Below are 20,139 nucleotides of genomic sequence, written 5' to 3' on the forward strand. Positions count from 1 at the left end.
AATCGCCTCTCATTGCCTGCAGATACCTGCAGACACCTGCAGCGCCCTGGAGGGGGTGGCCCTGAACTCTCCTAGGTCCCCAATCCTCTTGGGGCAGCCACAGGGGCTCAGTTCCAGTCAGGAGTTGGAATCTTGGGCTGAGGGCATATGATTTTGAGATTTACCAGGACAGTGTGCTCACTTGAAGGCTTCTCTGGTGACAGATTCCATGCCAGGACAGAGTGACCAGATCCACTAATGAGCTCCTTGCCAGTAAGGATTGTTTCAGTGACTGTATTTGTAACCCCTAGTGCCAAGCACAGTGCCTGGCAGAGAAAACTACCTAATAAATGCTTGATGGTTGCTCAACTGGCTGCTCAGCACTGGAAGGGAGCTCAGAGCCTATGTGGTCTGAGCAGTACATACCCTAGCAAGGATCACCCTGCTGAGATGGATGGAACATTGAACTCAGAGTCAGAAAGACCTGGATTCAAATGCTGCCTCATGCCTTTGCTAGCTGTGTGACACTAGGTAAATCATTTCACTTATCTTTCAGTGGATTCTGTATAAAGTTTGTTTGTACATTCTTGTTTGCCTGTTCTCTCCCCAGTTAGACTGTGAGACCCTTGAGAATAGGGACTGTGATTTATTTATTGATTTCTTGATTTATTTTGCCTTTCTTTGTATCCCAGGCACTTAGCATGATACCTGGCACAAAGTAGAAGCTTAAGAAATGTTTATTGACTGATGCTCTGTGCCACAGTTTCCTCATCTGTAAACTGGGAGGGTTAAACTTAATGATCTCTAAAGTCTTTTAGAATTCTAAATCTGTGATCTTATGATTCTGTGAATCCTTCCTACAGTATCCTGACAAAGGATCCTCCAGTTTTTCTGTCTGAAGAGCTCCAGGGACGGGGAACCCACCTTCTCCTTTGGGCTTCCCTTTTCCCTTTTGGACTCCTCTAATTGGTAGGAAGTTTTTCTTGACATAGATCCTAGGGTTACTTTCTGCAACTCTACCCATTACTCCTAATTGGGTGCTCTGGAGCCTATGTTTTGTGTTTTGGTTTTTTTTTTTGATGTGCCTTTCCTGGCTGGCACCAGATGGACTGGACTGAATATGTATATGTGTATTTCTATCTGTGTGTCCAAGATTCCCTGAGGAATGGGGGGTGGGGATGGGGTGATAGGTGGGAATGTGCTGGCCTTTCAGAGAAGTATTACTTTGAATCAATCAATTAGTCAATAAACATTTATTAAGTACCGACCATGTGCTAGGCACTATGCTAAGTGCTGGGATACAAAAAAGATGTAAAAGACAGTCTTTGCCCTCAAAGAGCTTACAGTCTAATGAGGGAGACAACAGGCAAAACAATATATGCAAAGCAAGCTATATACAGGATGAATAGGAAATAATTAACAGAGAGAAAGCCCTGAAATTAAGGAGGGTTGGGGAAGACTTCCAGTAAAAGGCTTAAGAGGGTCTAGAGAAGCCCGAAGGCGTTGGCATCTTCCAACTCTGTGTGCCCTGAAAGCATTAGTACTACAGAACCTCTGACGTCCCCAGGGAATACTTCATAGTTGGACGTGCCCAACTTTGCCTCAAGTCGAAGCTTCAGGAACTCTTGTATAGAGGTTGCCAGTGGATTCTCTATGGTCATTGCTGAAATGGGCAAAGTGGCTTGTGTTCCAAGTGACAAATAAGTCTCTCTCTCTCTCTCTCTCTCTCTCTCTCTCTCTCTCTCTCTCTCTCTCTCTCTCTCACACACACACACACACACACACACACACACACACAGTCATTTGGAGCCACAAATACATTAGGCAGTAAAACATTCAGTTCTTCAATTTCTCCTAAAAGGCAAGATCCATATTGGCTGGATTAGGAATATCTCCATGGCAATGCTTTCCCGACAATTTATCATTTCACATGACTTTACTATTAGCTGGTCTTATGCTTGGTCTTGGAGATCTGCTGTGGTCATTTCAGCTGAGCTCATGCTCTCAGCAAAAAAAATGAAAAAAACAGTAGTCTCTCTGCAGGAATCCTGCCCTCCTAAAGACTCAGAGACCATAAAAATTTTCACACTATACTGGAAAACAGTCCTGTGCTCCTTCCCCCACCCCCCAACCTTGCCCCAGCACCACCAGTTTCGGGGGATGTTGAGTTTAGGAATAATAACAAGAGAAACTGTTAGAAGAGTGTTTGTGTTTTCTAAATGCCCAGCAGTGAGTCTGAGGGAGGTTCATCAGTAGGTTTTGTCATTCATCACGGCTGCCAAATGGCCCTGCATGAAAGATTTTGTGTAAAGCTGGGAAAAAGCTACTGAAGGGACCCAGGTTGCAGGAAAACAGGACAGAAGATTTCTAACAGCCAACTAAGGAGGAATCTGGATGGTCTGAGCTAATTGTCCATGGGACCAGGGGAGAGAAAATGTGGTCTGGTGGAATACTAATCACTCACATTTCTTTAGTGCCTTTAGGTTTATAGGGCACTTTCCCCATAGTTTTATGATCCCCTTATTTTCCGTTTGAAGAAGGATACTGAGAGGTTGGGTGATATGCACTGAGCCACACAGCCAGGCAGTGTCTAAGCTAGGATTAGAGAACAATTCTCATGATTCTAGGCTGGAAGGACACTCCCCACCATGATTCACTACCTCTAAACAAGCAGTTGAGAGATCTGGGTTCGAAACCCAGTGTTGTTGCTAATTTTCTTTGTGACTTAGTGACTATAGATAGATCATTTAATTGTAACAGTATCTGCTCTACCTATTTAAGTGAGAGCATGAATGTGGAAGCATTTTAAAAAAAAATATTCACAGTTGAACTAACTCTTAAAAAATCAAGATTTCAAGATTCTCTCTTGATTCTGTCTCTGATAATCAACATTATATATCATGCAAACTAATATATTAATGTATTAGATATATGATAATTAACATATATTATATGTGATATGTGATAATCGTTGTTATGTATTATTACATATTATGTGATAATCAACATTATATATGATATATGACTTTATAATATATTACATATTAATATGTGGTATTTAATATTATATGTTATAATCAACATTATATATGCCTTAATATATTTATATGTAGTATGATAATCAACATCATCTATTATATATTATAATATTACATACTAATATATTACATATAATATGATAATCAGTCTGGGGTTAATTTATCTGGGTGTCCCTCACTGAGGGAAACTATACATAATATCACAGCACGTTAGACTGACAAGACATCCACGTGCTAGGTGGTGCAACAGACAGAGCTCTGGGCCTAGAATCAGGATGACCTGAATTTAAATGCAGGCTCAGATGCTTCCTAGTTATGTAATCCTGGGCAAGTCACTTAACTTCTGTCTACCTCAGATTCCTCATCTGTAAAATGGAGCTAGTGATAGCACCTGCTTCCAAAGGTTCTGAGGGAAAAATGAGATAATATTTGTAGAGCATCTTGCAAACCTTCATTGCTGTGAAAATATTAGCTACTAATATCAGACAGGTACCAATTTCGGAACTGGATAGGCTGGTTTATAAATCATTCTGGTACTGAAGGCACATTTTGATATAGAAACTATGCTACAAATGGTGGTTAGTTTCCCAGGCTAGCCCACAAGAGCCAAACTAATCTATAATGTAGCAGGATTTGTAGTACTTTACTTTGTAGTCTGGATTTTGAAAACAGGAGGTCTTGTGGTGGTACAAGTAGGAAGAGGAGGAAGTTGAGTTTTTTCCTGTTTCACTGAGTACTGGATCCACTAAGGAGGCAGCTAAGTGGCTCGGTGGATAGAGTGCTGGGCTTGGAGTCAGGAAGACCTGAGTTCAAATCCAGTCTCAGACACTTACAAAGCTGTGTGACCTGAGTAAGTCACGTCACCTCTGTTTGCCTTCATACACTGGAGAAGGAAATGGCAACCCCCTCTAGCATCTTGGCCAAGAAAACTCAATGGACAGTATTGGTGTGCTCTGATTCACAGGGTCACGAAGAGTCAGACAGCAATAAGATCCACTAAAGACAAAAGTTTGCATTAGCTCCTCATGATCCCCATTTTGTTGTGGTTTACACTCGACAAAGCTTTGGGACCTTTTGCTTTCTTTTGTGAATCTCTCTCCTGACCATTTGCTTGTAGAGCTGCTTCCAGGCAACAAAAGCATCATGCTCATCTCTGCCTTCTACTGGAGTCCCCTGCCTGGGACTGCTCTAGCCTTCAAAGCTGTCCATACAAAATTCTGGACTCCCCCCTTGGCAATGGGGGGCAGGGTGGGGTGGGGTAGGGACAGGAAAGAGTGTAAAGGGAGATAGAGGAATGGAAGGATCACACAGATGGATGGGTTGCTTCACTTCTCTAGAGAGACAACCTCTTCTCAAGGTTCTTACCCTGAATGATAGAGGTGGAGGTTCCTCGTGGCTTGTGGCAGTATAGTAAAATGAATTTGGACTCAGAAGATGTGGATGGAAGCCTGGCCCTGCCACTTACTACCTGTGTGACCTTGGGCTAATCACTTAATCTCCATAGGCCTCAATTTCTTTTATTTATAGAATGAGAAAGATGGATTATATGTGGATTATATGGCTTCTGAGGTCTTTTCTACCTTTAAATCTATGATTTGTAAGGCAGAAATTCCACATGTAAGGATACCTCTTTAAAAGCAAATCTAATGGCTGAAAATCTAGGTTTATAAAAGAGACCAATTAAAGATTCATTATAATATTCTTTTAATTTGTGAGCTCCCAAGAGCATTTAAGATATTAGTCAGTTTACAGAAATGGGCACTCCACTTTTCTGGAACACATCTATTGTGCAAAGGGAGGTCAACCTGAACACTTCCCATCAATTTGTTGAAATGTTTCCCTGTTTTATTTAAAGAGATGGAATGGAAAGAAGTGCCTTGGGCTTGAAATCAGAAGCCATCACTTCAGATGGCTACTCAGCTTCAGGATGTTCTGAGGCCCATTCCAGCTTCCTGATGAGGTCCACTCCAGCTTCACTCAGGATGTTCTGAGGTCCATTTCAGCTTCCTGATGAGGTCCATTCCAGCTTCATTCAGGATGTTCTGAGGCCCATTCCAGCTTCATTCAGGATGTTCTGAGGCCCATTCCAGCTTCCTGATGAGGTCCATTCCAGCTTCATTCAGAATGTTCTGAGGTCCATTCCAGCTCAGAGATTCTGAGATCCTATGGCTTAACTCACTAAGAGATTCTGTTTCCTCATCTCTGAGATGGGGTCATGATAATTGCCCTGTAGTCATCAAATTATTATCAAGATCAAATAATTTTAACAATTATTTGAATATGAAAACATGCTCTTGTTATTGCTAAACACCTTCATAATTATTCTGCCCCAACTAGGATTATGTATTTATGGAAGACAAAGACTATATTTTCAGTTTCTTCTACTCATGCCTGAAAATAACCAATACTTATGTTCTACGCACAAAATGAACCCAGTAAATGCTCTTAGCTAAGAACTTTGATCATTAATTGGTAACATAGGGTAGCAGGTATGGGCTAGACAGAAGAAATACATTCCTTTCAACATAATACATTTGCAGAAGCTGGAATGTTAAGCTTCCTAAAGAAAGCTGAGGGAATGAAGAACTCTCAGTTTTTCAACAACACTGACTCACTGATAAAAGAGCCTGTTAAAGAGTGCTGTGTTTGGCTTCTTTCCACCTGCTCAAATCATCTGAGACGCAGTGTCTCTACAGGGTAGAAAACTGGTCTTAGAGTCAGGAAGACCTAGGTTCAAGTCCCTTTTCAGACACGCACTGACCATATAACTCCAGACAAGTCACCTCTCAATGCGCCCAGGCAGCACTCTAAGAGTGTGTGCCAATAAGCATAGACCAAGGAAGCCATAGATCTGGTCCTATCTCATTATATTGTATATCATTATGTCATCTAGAAGCTCAGAGCTGAAAGAGATCTCAGAGAACTGTGCTTGAAGACACCCAGTACCAAGGAACTCATTACCCCGAGGAGTCCATGCCATTTTTGGACAATTCTGTTAGAACGGTTCTCCTTCTGTTACACGGAAATCTGTGTCTCTTGGGCATCAGGTTCAGTGATGGATACCCTAAAGTCCCCCAAATATTATTTTTTCGTGCACAATTCTGAAAGATTGGAGGATGGATATTATATTGGAATGCAAAAATATTGTGTTGATGGTTTTTCCCTCAGCCAACAAGTATTTGAGTGCCTACTACATAACAGACACTGAGCTAAATGATAAAGATACAAAGACAAAAATGAAGCAGGACATGCCCTCAAGGAGCTTATATTCTGTCAAAGGGAACAACATGGAAGATATGAAGATCCTTGTATTCAGCACCTCAGAGCTCTGGAGCCATACTTATTTGATGACAAATCACTTTGGAACCCATCTCCTTTGGGAGATTGAAGGAAATTTGGAAGGTATTCAGAGGAGGAAATTAAATGATTAAGGTAAAACAGGCTTGTCTATAATGAAAAATTGACTATGGATAACTTATTTAAATGTTGACTTAATAGAGATATGATTACAGCTTATAAATATTTGAAGAGAACAAATTTAAAAGGTGGAGTCTAGATATTTTATCTAGGCACCAGACAGTGTAAATAGGAGTGATAGGATGACTTAAGAAAAAGAGGAAATTATAGATTGGTTGTAATTCTCCCTCCCTGAATCTTAGGTTTTTTTAATATCCTACCAGGGGAATTGTGGGAATTGAGTGAATCACACTGACTCCATCTTGTGACTCAATTTTGATCTAGCTCAGTTCCCTTTCTATTCAATTATGGGTCTAGTCCAATTTCTGTCTTGCGAGAAACTTTATTCAATTTTGGGAATTGTGAGAAAACTTCAGTGTATTGTTTGAAGCTAGCCCTGCATGGTCCAGAAGCTGGACCACCTCTACCTGTTGCTTAGAGACTCTTTAACTAAGGACTTGGGTTATGCTGACCAGACTCTCAGATCTGAATATTGATGCAAGGAATTTTCTCAAAATTATACATTTTTTTTTTGGCTAGGCAATGGGGTTAGGTGACTTGCCCAGGGTTACACAGCTAGTAAGTGTCAAGTGTTTGGTCTGAGGCCGGATTTGAACTCAGGTCCTCCTGACTCCAGGGCTGGTGCTCTATCCCACAATTCTACAGCTCAAGCCACTCATTTGTCTTATGTGAAAACCAGCCCCTTGCTTGTCAATAAGTTACTATTCCTTTGTTCTTTTGATTGAATATAGACAGTTGGCTGGGAGGGGGACACCTCTTTTCTGATCTCAGAGAACTGTACCTGTTTGCTCTCTCCCTCCCAATTTGGAAAGCCCCTAATCTTTTCTCCAGTTAGAAATCAGATCGCCTAATTTTGTATCGTGGTTTATATCCTATTGATTGTTTTAATGCATAAAAATCTATCTCCCCCTGTATTTGAGGTTTAGTGCCAAGCTGAGCAGCCCTGGTCTCAATTTGTTATGCAGTTGGCATGCATTGCTCAATCAATATGCTTGGAGGCTCAAACCTTTGTTTTCTTGGTTATTTCAGATTTCACCCCCCATATACTTAACTGATGATCTAATTCTGGATTATAAGAGTGGTTATTCTATTAAGTCAATTCAATACACATTTTTAAAGTACCTGCTTTTGTGCAACACTGGGCTAGGCTCAATGAATAGTTAAAATCCCAGAATCTTTGACCTAAGTTTCCCAGTCATCTAGTTCAACTCTCTTCCTTATGGATCAATCGATAACACCCCTGATAAAAAGATCAACAGTCTTCCAGGGCTTCTCATTACCTATTAAATAAAGTTCAAACTCTTCTGCCCAGGTTTCAAGACTTCTACAATTTGGCAGCAGCCCAAGTTTCCAGTCTTATATTATTTTCCTTTCTTGGGATATACTGGTGCCAGTTCCAATGGACTGGAGCTGATTGTTAAAATTTCAGTGCCTTGGAAATTGGTAACTACCACAAATCACATATTGGTCTACTGTTTTGTTGATTTTCCAAACTTAATACAGTGATGATAAAATGTTAATAATGCAGATTAAATTTAAAAGTGTGTCAACTGTACATTTTTTTCACAGCCTCTGGTTAAACACCAGAACACTCTTACCCTTCACTCACTCAATAGTCCAGTAAAAATGAACAAACATTTGCCAATTTTGCTATTAAATCTCTGTGCCTTTGCTAATTTGAGGGTGGGGTGCTATTTCTGGAATGCCTTTATTTGTCCATTGAATTCCTACCTTTTCTATAAAGTCCAATTCAATTGTCACTTTTTCCATGAAGACCTCCCAGATTCCCCAGGTTCCTTCTTAGATCCCATACAGCTTATTTGCCTACGGGGCAGATTTTGTATGGCGTTGTTATTGGATAGTCAGTTAACAAGCATTGATTAAGCATTTTTGCTGTTTACAATACCTCGATAGATTATGGGATACAAAGAAAAACCAAAATAATCCCTGACCTCCAGGAGATTACATTTTAATGGGGGAGGTAACCTGCAAAAAACTCCGTGCATACAAGATAAGCATAGCATAAATGGGAGCTAATCTCGGAAGGCAGGGACTAGGTAGAGTGGTGTTTGGCCTGGTCCTTTTATTGGATTAGAAACTTGCTGGCTCTCTATTACCTTCCAGATCACATATGAAATCCTCAGGCTTTTAAAGCCCTTCACAACCTTGCTCTTCCCACTTTACTCCCCTGTACAATCCAGTAACAATGGCCTTGCAGTTTCTTGCACACATTGCTCCATCTCCTGACTCCCTGTATTATCACTGACTATTCCCCATGCCTGGAATGCTGTCCCTCCTTATTTTTACTTCCTGCTTTCCTTGGCCTCCTCCAAGGCTCAGTTCAAATCCCACCTTTTGCAAATGATCTTTCCTCCTCCCTGTCCCAACAGCTAGAGACCGTCTTTCTGAGATTGCCTCCCATTCCCACTGTAGAGATGTTGTACTTACTTACATAGACATCCCCGTCAGACTGTGAGCCCCTCGGAGGGCAGAGGCTGATTTTGACTTTCTTTGCATCCCTAGTGCTTGGCACAGTACCTGGCACACAGTAAGAGCTTAATAAATGCTTGTTGACACACAAGCTGACCCAGTGTGGTGTTCTGTCCACACCAAGTGCTTAGTGAGTATTTGGAAAGTTTTCACAACAATTAGGTTAAAGAATATTTTCACAGGGCTATCTTAGACCAGCTTTTTCTTCCTCCCCAGAGAGGGGCTTCAGAATTCTGAATTCCCTCAATAAAATGAGGTAGTATTCATAGAACAGCAGATTCTTAGAGTTGGAAAAGACCTCAGAGGCCAAGAATCCTTAGTATTACATCCATGGCAAGTAGTCATCCAGTGTTCAATTGAAGGTTCCCTCTGAGGAGGGAAATCTCACTTGCTGCAGACTTACCAGTGGCTGGGGTGGGTTGGTGGAGGCTATTGCTGTGCTTTCCTCCTATTATTTTTTAGGGGGAAACTGATTCCATGCCTCCACATGGTCAATATAATCTCTCCAGCAGCTACATAGTACCCAGAGATACACTTATCTCAATGACTGCAACATCCTAGCTTGCATTGCCTTTTCCTAACACTGTAAGAAAACATGGCATTTTATTATTTTCATATAGTCCCCATATCCCTTCCATTCTTTTTTAATTCAACATTGAATTAATGTCAGGGAAAGTATATGGGGATACCGGTGGCTGTTTATGTTGTGGTGGCTGCCATGTTGTCAGATGGTTGGCCCTCTGGTGTCAGGGTCCAGAAGGGCTCAGAACTAGGGACAGTGCTCTTTGTTTCTTGGAAATGTTGGCCCATCATGGCCAATTCTTTGTAGATCCATTTGGAGGAAAAGATGTCAGTCCCAAATTAAAGAGCTCGTTGAAAATGGCCATCAGACAGACATGATCTCATCGGTGCTTTCATCTTCATACTGAGAATAGAGAAAGCTCTATCCTCAAAGGGGCAGCGTGGGAAGCATTAAGAAGTGTAGGTTAGCAAGGTTAAGGATAAGAAAGGCTGGTGAAAATGTTGTGGGGAACTGAAAAATTAAGCATGATTCTTTAACAAGTCTACATTAAGAAAGGATAGTTTGAATAACAATAATAAAATCATTGGGAGTAATACAATATTATTGAAGGCGCTATGATTCTGTCAGGTTCATAAACTCTTTTAGTTAGTTGCCTTGTTTTGTGTGTGTGTGTGTGTGTGTGTGTGTGTGTGTGTGTGTGTGTGTTTTAGCATTTTTAGAAAAGTGCTTTGGCCTATATTTTTTGTTCTGATTATGCGAAAACTGAAACACAGAGAGGCCAGGTAACTTTCAGGTCACACAGCACTGCACACAATGTAGGCACTTAATAAATATTTAATGACTCACAGATGAAAACCTTGCACTTCTGAGGTGTAAACAATAGTTTGTCTGAAAAAGATGTTGGGATATAAGTGGACTGCAAGCTCAATATGAATCTGACAACCAAGAAAGCTAATGTAGTCTTAGGCTTCATGAAGAAAGGCGTGGTAGCTGGGTGTGGGGGCTGCCTCTTTGGATCCCTGTTACTGGGGAGGCTGAGGCTGAAGGATTTCTGGAGTTAGGAGGTCTGGGCTGCAGTGGGCTAAGGAGGTGTTAGTGCTCAGTTTGGCATTGGAATGCCGAGTTTTTGGGAATAGGGGTGGGGAGGGTGCACCAGGTTGCCTTAGGAGGGTCCAACCTGGCCAGGTTGGAGAACAGGGCTCCTGTGTTGTTGGGGAGTAAGAGCAAATCTTTAAGAGGCTCCTGTGCTTCTGGCCTGGACCCAGTAGGGAGACAGACTCAAGGAGGGGATGGAGAAAGGAAGGAAGGAAAGAGGTAGAGAGGAGAGGAAGGGAAGGAAAGAAAGAAGGGAAAGAAGGAGGGAGGAGAAAAGAAGGGGGGCAGCTAGGTGGCGCAGTGTATAGAGCACCAACCCTGGATTCAGGAGGACCTGAGTTCAAATCTGGCCTCGGACACATAACACTTACTAGCTGTGTGACCCTGGGCAAGTCACTTAACCCCATTGCCTAGCCAAAAAAAAAAAAAAGAAGGGGGGGAATAAAATGAAGGAAGGAAGGAAAGACAGAGGGAGGAAAGGAAGGGGAAAGAAGGAAAGAAAGAAGGAGGGAGGAGAAAAGGAGAGAGAGGAGGGAAGGAAGGAAACAAGGAAGGAAGGAAGGAGCATCCAGGATTATTATAGCAATGGCCTGTCCTCTGGTCAGACCATACCTAGAATATTGTCTTCAGCTCTGAGTGCCACATTTTAGGATAGATAGTAATAAGATGAAGAATACCCAGAAGGGGAACTGAGTTGTAAAGGGCCTGAAAATCGTGCTATATGGTGATTAAATGAAGGGACTAAGGATATCTGAAGAAGAGAGGACCTAGTTGTGCTTAAATATTCAAATGATAGTGTTGTAGAAGTGGAAGTAGACTCATTTTGCTTAGCCCGGATGGGAAACAGTGAGCGGAAGCTACAAAGACAGAAATTTAGGATTGATGTCAGAAAAAAACTTCCTAGCAATTACATCTATCTAACTGTAGTCAGCGTTTCTACAATGTTTCCTCTCCACAATCGAATATGAAACCCCTTGTTTGACATTCAAAGCCCTTCATAACCTCCCCTCTCCCCCTTGTAGTCTTCTTATGCCTTATACTCTGCCACGCACTCGTCAACTCAGTGACTGGGCCTTCTTGCAGTTCCTGAAACAAGACACTCCATCCCCTGATTCCAGGCATTTCCCCTGGCTGTCTCCCATGTCTGCCATGCTCTCCCTGCTCATCTCAGCCTCCGGGCTTCCCTGGCTTCCTTCAAGTCCCCGCTAACATCTCACTTTCTATAGGAAGCCTTTCCTCATCCCTCTTAATTCTGCTGACTTTCCTCTGTTGATTGTCTTATCCTGTATATAGTTTGCACGTTGTCACTCCCCTTAGACTGTGAGCTCCTTGAGAGCAGGGACTGTCTTTTGCCTTTCTTTGTATCCCCCTTGCTTAGCACAGTGCCTGACACAGAGTTAAGTGCATAACAGATGTTCACTGACTGACTGACTAAAGCTTGTTGGGCCTCTGGAAGTTTCAAACACAGAGAAGTAGATTAGTGAGACTCTGGGAGTGTCTGGGTCTGAATGAGGGTGTAGAAGTACTTAGAATTGCCCCTTTCCTCTTTTGTTACGCTGGAAATGGAGTCACTTCCTTTTGGCCTCTGCATTCAAGAAGTGAGCCAAGAGAGATACTGGTCTGCCTTTCTGTCATTCTACCCTCTTAGAGGCAGCTGGCGATGTAGTGGATAGGGTGCTGGGTCTGGAGTCAGGAAAACTGGAGTTCAAACGTGAATGCTTTATGGTCCTGGGCAAGTCACTTTACCTCTGTTTGCCTCAGTTTCCTCAACTGAAAATGGGGATAATAGTAGCACCTACTTTTAAAAGGTTATTGTGAGAATCAAATGAAATAATATTTGTAAAAGTGCTTGGCACATATATATAAATGTTAATTTCTTTCCTACCTGCCTTTAGACTGAGAACTTCCCTTAACCTCCCCCCCCATTTCCCTTTCTAGTCTTTTCTTTCTTATGAAAATGAAGGTCAATAACATTTGCACTTCTTATCTCAAGTTCTTGTGAAGAAATCACTTCATGAAACTGAAAACACAGTATAAATTGGAGTTACTATTATTGGAGAGGTAGTATAGCATTATGCCTAGAGAGTTAGCCTCAAGTCCCAGGAAGATCGAGGTTTCAGTCCTTCTTCTGATACTGATACTCTGTGGCCCTGGACAAGTCATTTAACTAGTTGATCAATAAACGCTTACAAATATCTACTATGTGGCAGACACTATGCTAGGCATGCAGAGAAAGCTAAAAAACCCCAATCCCTTCCCTCAAGGAGCTCACAGTCTAATGGGGAAGGCAACATAAAACAATTATATTCAAATAAGTGATACCTAGGATAAACTAGAAATAATCAACCAAGAGAAAACACTACTGGAATGAAAGGGGATCAGGTAGAATCAAGGGGGATCAGGAAAGGCTTCCTGTAGAAAACAGGGTTTTAGCTGAGACTTGAAGGAAGCCACAGGGTAGAGATGATGAGGGAGAACATTATAAGTATGGCAGACAGCCAGTGAAGATACCTGGAGTCAGGACATGGAGTGTCAGTGTCTCCAGGCAACATTCCAAGACTTAAAAATCTGGAAAACGGCTGCTAATTTGCGTTGGTAAAATGAGTTTCTTCTCTAGGAGATCCCAATACAGAGAAATCAGAGATCTGGTCCCAAAAAAAAAAAAAACTCCCCCCCCCAAAAAAAATAACTGATTATTTTAGTAATCTTTATTACTTATTATTTGATTTGCCAAGTAGCCCTTCCTTCTATGCTAGTAAAGCTGGTTGGAATATGTTACTATGTTATACTGAATCAGATAGACAAAATGGGGCAGAACAATAGGGTTTGACAAAGAGGTAACAGTCCCATCCTCTAACCTTCGCAAACTGGAAGGTTGCAATTAGGAACCCATAGGAAGATTTCTTTTACCCATCTGGGTTGAAGAAAAGAACAGTCTTAAGCCCTGTCTTCCCTACTGATTCATGACCCTTTTCACTTCTTGCTGTGATTCCTGAGAGATACATAGGAAGGCATCTGAGAGAACATCCCCTGCCTATCAGCAGGAGGGACAGAGTTCAGCAAGGAAGACTTTGGCTCCATTGGGAATTCTCATACCCAAGAACCTGCTGACATAAACAAAGGGAATTGTTTGGCTCCCAGTCAGAAACTTTGCTTTTGGAAGCTGGAAACTGACTTCAGCAGCAGCCATTCACCATGCCTCACTAATTGTGTCTGCATACAGAAGGCCTAGTAAGGATTCTCAGGGTCTCTAGAGCTTCCTACTTGCTCTGCTTAGGTAATAGCAGAGTGCAAATAAGTCCCACTGGGACTCTGTAAATGTAAACAGCTTCCAAGCTGACATTCAGACACTTGCTCCTTACAATTCATTGTTAAAGTGATCAGATTTTAGATAAGCTAAGGGGTGGGGCCTTTCAAATCTGTTCATGCTTGGGGGAAAGGAGTAGAGTGAGTCTAAAATCCTTATGGTAAGATTAGGGGCATTAGGGTTAGGGTAGACTCTTAAAAGAAATGAGGAAAGGGGGCAGAGCTAGCTCCCAAATTCTTTGAAAAGTACACACATAGTTTTTAACCTACAGGTGGCACTGTTAATCACTAACCTGATCATGTTCAGCAAAAGCCTCTAGTAGGGGCAGCTAGGTGGCTGTAGTGGATAGAGCACCAGCCCTGAAGGCAGGAGGACCTGAGTTCAAATACCACCTCAAACCAAACACTTGACACTTGCTGGCTGTGTGGCCCTGGGCAAGTTGCTTAACCCCAATTGCCTTAAAAAAAAAAAAGGCTGTAGCCCTGGGAAGTCTCATGATTACCCCTGTGGTTATGAAATTCCACTCCGTGAGTTGAAAAGCTGGAAAAGCATCAACTTTTCTATTATTGTCAGAGAGAATAGACAGACTTCTATCTTTCAGTTCCAACTACCTTTCTTTGGGTGGTTGTAACAAATCTCAATCTGGGATTGTGAATTATTGTGAATTTACTTGATCAGAATCTACTCTTAAGTTCTTATCTACTGCAAAACTTGTCTTTTCTTTGAACCTTTTATATTTCACTGACCCTTAATTATACAACCTTGACATAGTAGAGTCGTTACGCCTAGAAACAGATGGAACATGCTTGACTGCATACTACTGTTTTTCTCTTCATATAGAATTAATTAAAAAAATAAACAATGCATAATAAAAACATACTGCACAGTTGTGCCCCACCACCAGGCTGTCTGTCTCTCTCTCTCTCTCTCACACACACACACACACACACACACACACACACATACACACACACACACCCTGGCCACTCTTCTAGCCAATGTACAAAGGAATGTAGGCAGTGGAACACATTTTACAATTGGTGATGGACTTAGATGCCAAATGGGGACCCGGGACTTACAGAACAGAGCAGGGACTCAAGAGCTGGTACAAACTGGAATTCCTCACAGACCAGTTTTTCCCTTTAATATCCTGACACTGTCAAGGAGTCCACATGAAATGTTGCCTTGTCTTCCTCATCTCAGAACAAGGGGAGGAGACTCAGTAATCAGCCCTGGCAAGGGGAGCCTGACATCATTCACCCTGTCCTTCCTCCCTGGGCCTTGAGATCTGTTGTGTGAGGTTCCCCTATTCTGCTGCTCAGATGAATCACTTCCTTTTAAAACCACTCTCTTGCTCCCACAACAGCCCAAAGCCCATCCATACCATACAGTGAGGGAGGTTGGACAGTGAAAAGGACGCTCCAAGGTGGCACAAGGGCTGTGGTTTGGCTAGTAAATAACAAGTCTTGCTAAACAAGAAGGAAGGGAAGATAGAGAGAGAGAAGCAAAGAGAGACCAAGGCCCTTTAAGGAATGCAATGTAACAATCATGGAAACAATGTAAGCCAAAAGGTAACAATGAGGAACATTTTGGAAGGAAGGGAAGAAAAATTCAAACTTCTTGGAAAAAAAATTTACTTAGAATGTAAGGATTAGAAGGGAAAGCTAGAGGAGGATACAAAGGAACCATTAAAGAAAAGCAAAGGAGCTGAAGGTGACATAATACCAGGAAAAGGAATAACTGGAAATATTAATTAAGGCTGAAGGAAGCTATGTCTCTACAATGGGACCAATTCAAACAGTTCATCAGTTCAGTAAACAAAAGAATCAGTGAGATGTCATATAGGAAGGAAGGAGGGAAGGAAAGAAAGGGGGAGGAATGGATAAAGGAAGGAAGGAAATAGAGAGGGAATGAATTAAGGAAGGAAACAATGAAGGAAAGAAAGAAGAAAAGGGGAAAGATGGATAAAAGGAGGAAAGAAGTAGAAAGAGAAAGAAGGAAGGAGGAAGGAAAAAGGAAAGGAAGGAAGGAAAGGGGAGAGAAAGAAGAAAAGGAAAGAGAAGGAAGGAAAGAAGGAAATAAAGAGGGAGGAAGGGACAGAAGGAATAAAAATTAAAAAGGGAAAGAATGAAGTAGGGAGGGAAAGAGAGAAGAAAAGAAAGGAGAGAAGGAAAGAAAGAAAAAGGGAAAGAAGGAAGGAAGGAAAAAGCAAAAGAAGGAAAGGAGGAAAGAAAGAAGTAGGGAGGGAAGGAAGGAATGAAAGAGAATAAAGAAAGGAGATAGGAATGGAAGGAAAGAAGGAAGAAAGAAAGAAAGTATTTGATTAGTTTGTGTAAACATAGCCTGAAATCTTTTCTTATCTGGCAATTCTGCACCATTTATTTGCTTACCTATTCCTGTTCCACCATCTATTCCTGTCATATTGTGTGGGTGTTGTTTCTTCCATGGAATATAAACTCCTTGAGGGCAAGGACTGTTTCATTTTTGTCTTCATTGTAGTCTCGTTAATAAATTTTTGTTGATTGCTTTTCATTGATTCATTGATAACTAGCACTTCATTCCATGCCTGCCGAAATGCAAGTAGTAAGTCCTGAATATATGTTTGTTGAAATTAATCAAATTGCGCTGAATTCTTGTGTCTTCTCCCAAGTTTCCCTAGTATCTACATCCTGCAAGCATATTTAGGCATCCTCCCACATTTTAGTGGCCTTTAAAAGGAGAATCTCCCAAAGCTATGCTCTAAGAAGAAACGATAATTTTCAGAGAGGCCAGGAGACCTAGTTGGCATTCTCCTTGTTCCCTACTTCGACTATTGCCACCATCTATGAATTCATTTTACTCCACTTTACGTATTTAATGACTACTTTCTGAAAGTCATTATAGACACAAAGATGAAAAAAGGGCAAGTCTCTATTTCCAATAATCTTATAACCTAGGGGGTGTGTGTGTGTGTGTGTGTGTGTGTGTGTGTGTGTGTGTGTGTGTAGTGGGGATTGCACAAATAAATACCCACGGGTTACAATGGTTGCCCCACTGGTTGCTACCTGTGCTCAATCCTCAATGATTAATAAATACCCATTTGCTCATATCTTCTCTATCCTAGTGATTTTGAACCCTTTGCTGCCATTAGTGAAACTGCATTCTCCATCCCCCACTTTTCACTCTCTTATTCCTATCCCCTCAAACCAAACCAACTCCCCTTACCCCTACCACCATTTTCTACTCTAAAGCTATCTTTTCCTTGCACTGTGCTCTCTGGAATGCTTGTTCCATGGAGGAGGAAAACTTGTCCATCATAAATATTTGCTTTCCCATTCCTTTTACCTTCTGGCCCTCAATGAGGCCTGGTTCCCTCCTTCCTGGCCTTCCTGGCCTTCCTGGCCTCCCTTTCTAGCACTGATTGCAGTTTCATTCATTCTGAGAGAGAGAGAGAGAGAGAGAGAGAGAGAGAGAGAGAGAGAGGTCAAAGAGGTAGAAGAGTCATGAGAAAATTTCTAGGAGTTCATAAACAGTGTCAAATAATTCAGGCTTACCAAGATGAGTAAAGATTAAGAAGTGATTTGACCATTATTAAGTTATTGAAATATTCTAGAGAGGGGGCAGAATCAAGATTATAATGGATTAAGGAGACAGTAGGTGCTGAGACATCCTTGTCATTCTTCTTGTTCCCTTGAATATATCCTGTTCCATCTGAATTGTACTGTTTGCCCAAAGTACTTTTTTTTAACCTTATGCCTTTATTTACATTCTTCCTCTCCTTAGAATCCTCTTAGCTCCAACTCTATCAAAACCCAACCCATCCTTCAAGCTCCAAGACCAATGCTATCTCTTCCAAGAAGCTCTCTCTGATCTTGTCTGGAATTAATTCCTCCCTTGTCTGAATTCTCATATCACTTTGCAGCAGTCATGACATGTTTTAACTTATCTGTGAACTCCTTGTCTCCCCTATTAGACTATAGTCTTTTTATGGCCAAGGATCATGTCTTATTACGTGTGTCCCTTGAAGAACTTAGCATGGTGATTTGCACGTAAAAGAAGCATAGAATGGTAGAAACTGAGCTGAATCTGGAGTCAGGAGAGGTCTGGGTTCGAGTTATCTCTGGTACTTATTAGCTCTGCAACTAAGAACGAATCAATTAACTTCTATGAGCCTTGGTTCCCTCATCTGTAAAATGTGAATAATAATACCTGTATTATCTACCTCACAGGGTTATTGCAGAGTCCAAATGAGATAAAAATCAATATAAAATTTTATGTGTCAACTATTTATACTACTATTAAGTAAATATTTGTTGATCGAATCAGTCAATGGAAAAAAGCTAGTAAATTTGGAATCTTGCCCCAAAAGAAATTTTCTTTGGCAACTTAAAATTACTCACTTCTCCTACCTGCCCTGCTCTGTTGCCAAGTAGACCTCCAATCTCCACTAGTAAAATTGATACTGAAAGATAAGCCCTGGACCAATTAGTTAAAAAGAAATAGAGGAAGAGGGGGTAGGAACAGAACATTTGAGGAAACCTGAAGTAGACACACCTTAATATTTATTCCATTGGCAGAAATCTTAGACTAGTAGTTCAGAGAGATGTTTGTGTCTTTATTCTAAAAACCTTTATTTAAAAACTTTCTGTGCAGCCCTGGCTTTGTAATGAAATCTGTCTGAAAAGGAAGTTTTTGAAAAGTGAATGCTATTTCCCACCCCACCCTGCTTCATTTAAAATGAATAAATTTTTTTGAGGGTTTATTAGGAACAGAGATATGTTCCCACAAGAAAAAAGAATCACCTAATAAGTGGGATTGAAAACTTTTCATGAGGAAAGGGTTAACTGAAATGGCATATTGAAGAATACACTGGTTCTGGAATTACAGGACCAAAATTCAATCTTGACTCCACTTCTGACTAACTGGGTGATGCTAGGCAAATCCTTTCACTTCTTAGGGCCTCAGTTTCTTCATCTATAAAATAAGGTTGTTGGACTAGATTGGTAGATCTTTGTATCATGGATCCCTTTGGTAATTTAGTGAAACCTATGGAGCCCTTCTCAGAATAATATTGTTAAATATATAAAATACACAGGATTACAAAGGAAACCAAATATGTTGAAATGCAGTTATCTATTTATCTATCTATCTATCCATTTAAAATTTCATAGCTTTCAGGTTAAGAACCCCTGGGCTAGATGATCTCAGCTAAAATTAATTTCTCCCCGCTCTGAATTCTCACACCATTTTGCACCAGATCTAAGTCTATGATGGTGGCCAGTCTTGTGGCATTTTGCCACTTCATCAAGGTTGTGTGTTCTTGAAGCTATGGTTTTTAACTAATGATTTGCTTTTATCTTTACAGCTTTTTTGAAACTCTAACATCCCTTCTCCTTGGGTGTTTATTTCTCTTACATCCCTAAATCATACTGATTGCCCCTTTTATCAAGACTCAGCTGCCCTTCTTTTATATTTCCATGGATTTGCTTCCCTTCCTGTTTCTATTATATCTGGTAGGGTTATGCTTCAATTTCACACTCCATCAGTGGGTTGGCTAACATCCTATCTCTTCTCCATCTCCATCTGTATCTGTATATATCTCTATCTATCTCTCCATCCATCCATCAACCCATCTTGTTTGGACATAGTTATTTGTATGCTGTCTTCTCCATTGGACTGTGAGCTCCACGAAAGCAGGGAGTTTTTGCTTAGCACAGTAGCTTGGCACATAGTAGTAGACACTTAACAAATGCTTTTTGACTTGACTATGCCAATATGCAAGTGCCCCTCCCCCCAGGGACCAATTTTTGCTTTTAGGTTTCTGATCTTCTGATTTCCCTAGCTTTCTTCAAGTCCCAGCTAAAATCTCATCTTCTACAGGAAACCTTTCCTGATCCCTCTTACTTCTAGTTCCCTAGTTGTTTTCATCTTGTCTTCTCCATTAGCCTGTGAGCATCTTGAGGGCAGGAAGTGTCATTTTCCTCTCTTTATGTCCCCAGTGCTTAGCATATAGTAGACACTTAATAAATGCTTATTGATTGACTGACTGTGCTCAGCTCTCTCTGCATCTTTCTGGGAAGAAAAAGGTCCAAGTCTGCGATTAAAACTCTCTCATATAGGTCCAGCAGAATGGAGTAATTCCATCAAACAACAGTCTTAACTAGCCAAGAGTTAGCGTGTTGTACTGTATGGGAGCCTAATTCAGAAAGACCTAGTTTTGAATTCTATACCAAATATTTATGAGCTGTGTC

At 41.1% G+C, this 20,139-nt stretch overlaps 1 long non-coding RNA gene across 1 annotated transcript in view; it reads left to right on the forward strand.

The window, feature by feature from the left end:
- The first annotated feature begins 32 nt into the window (after positions 1 to 32).
- The window catches only part of LOC144457517 (uncharacterized), a 47,667-nt gene continuing 27,560 nt past the window's right edge, over positions 33 to 20,139 (forward strand). The window contains exon 1 of the long non-coding RNA XR_013486870.1: positions 33 to 510. This is a non-coding gene — a long non-coding RNA (uncharacterized LOC144457517). The remainder of the gene's footprint in view (positions 511 to 20,139) is intronic.

The sequence above is a fragment of the Phascolarctos cinereus genome, unplaced genomic scaffold, assembly GCF_003287225.1.
Source record: "Phascolarctos cinereus isolate Bilbo 61053 unplaced genomic scaffold, phaCin_HiC Scaffold_5;HRSCAF=322, whole genome shotgun sequence".
Lineage (NCBI taxonomy): Eukaryota > Metazoa > Chordata > Mammalia > Diprotodontia > Phascolarctidae > Phascolarctos > Phascolarctos cinereus.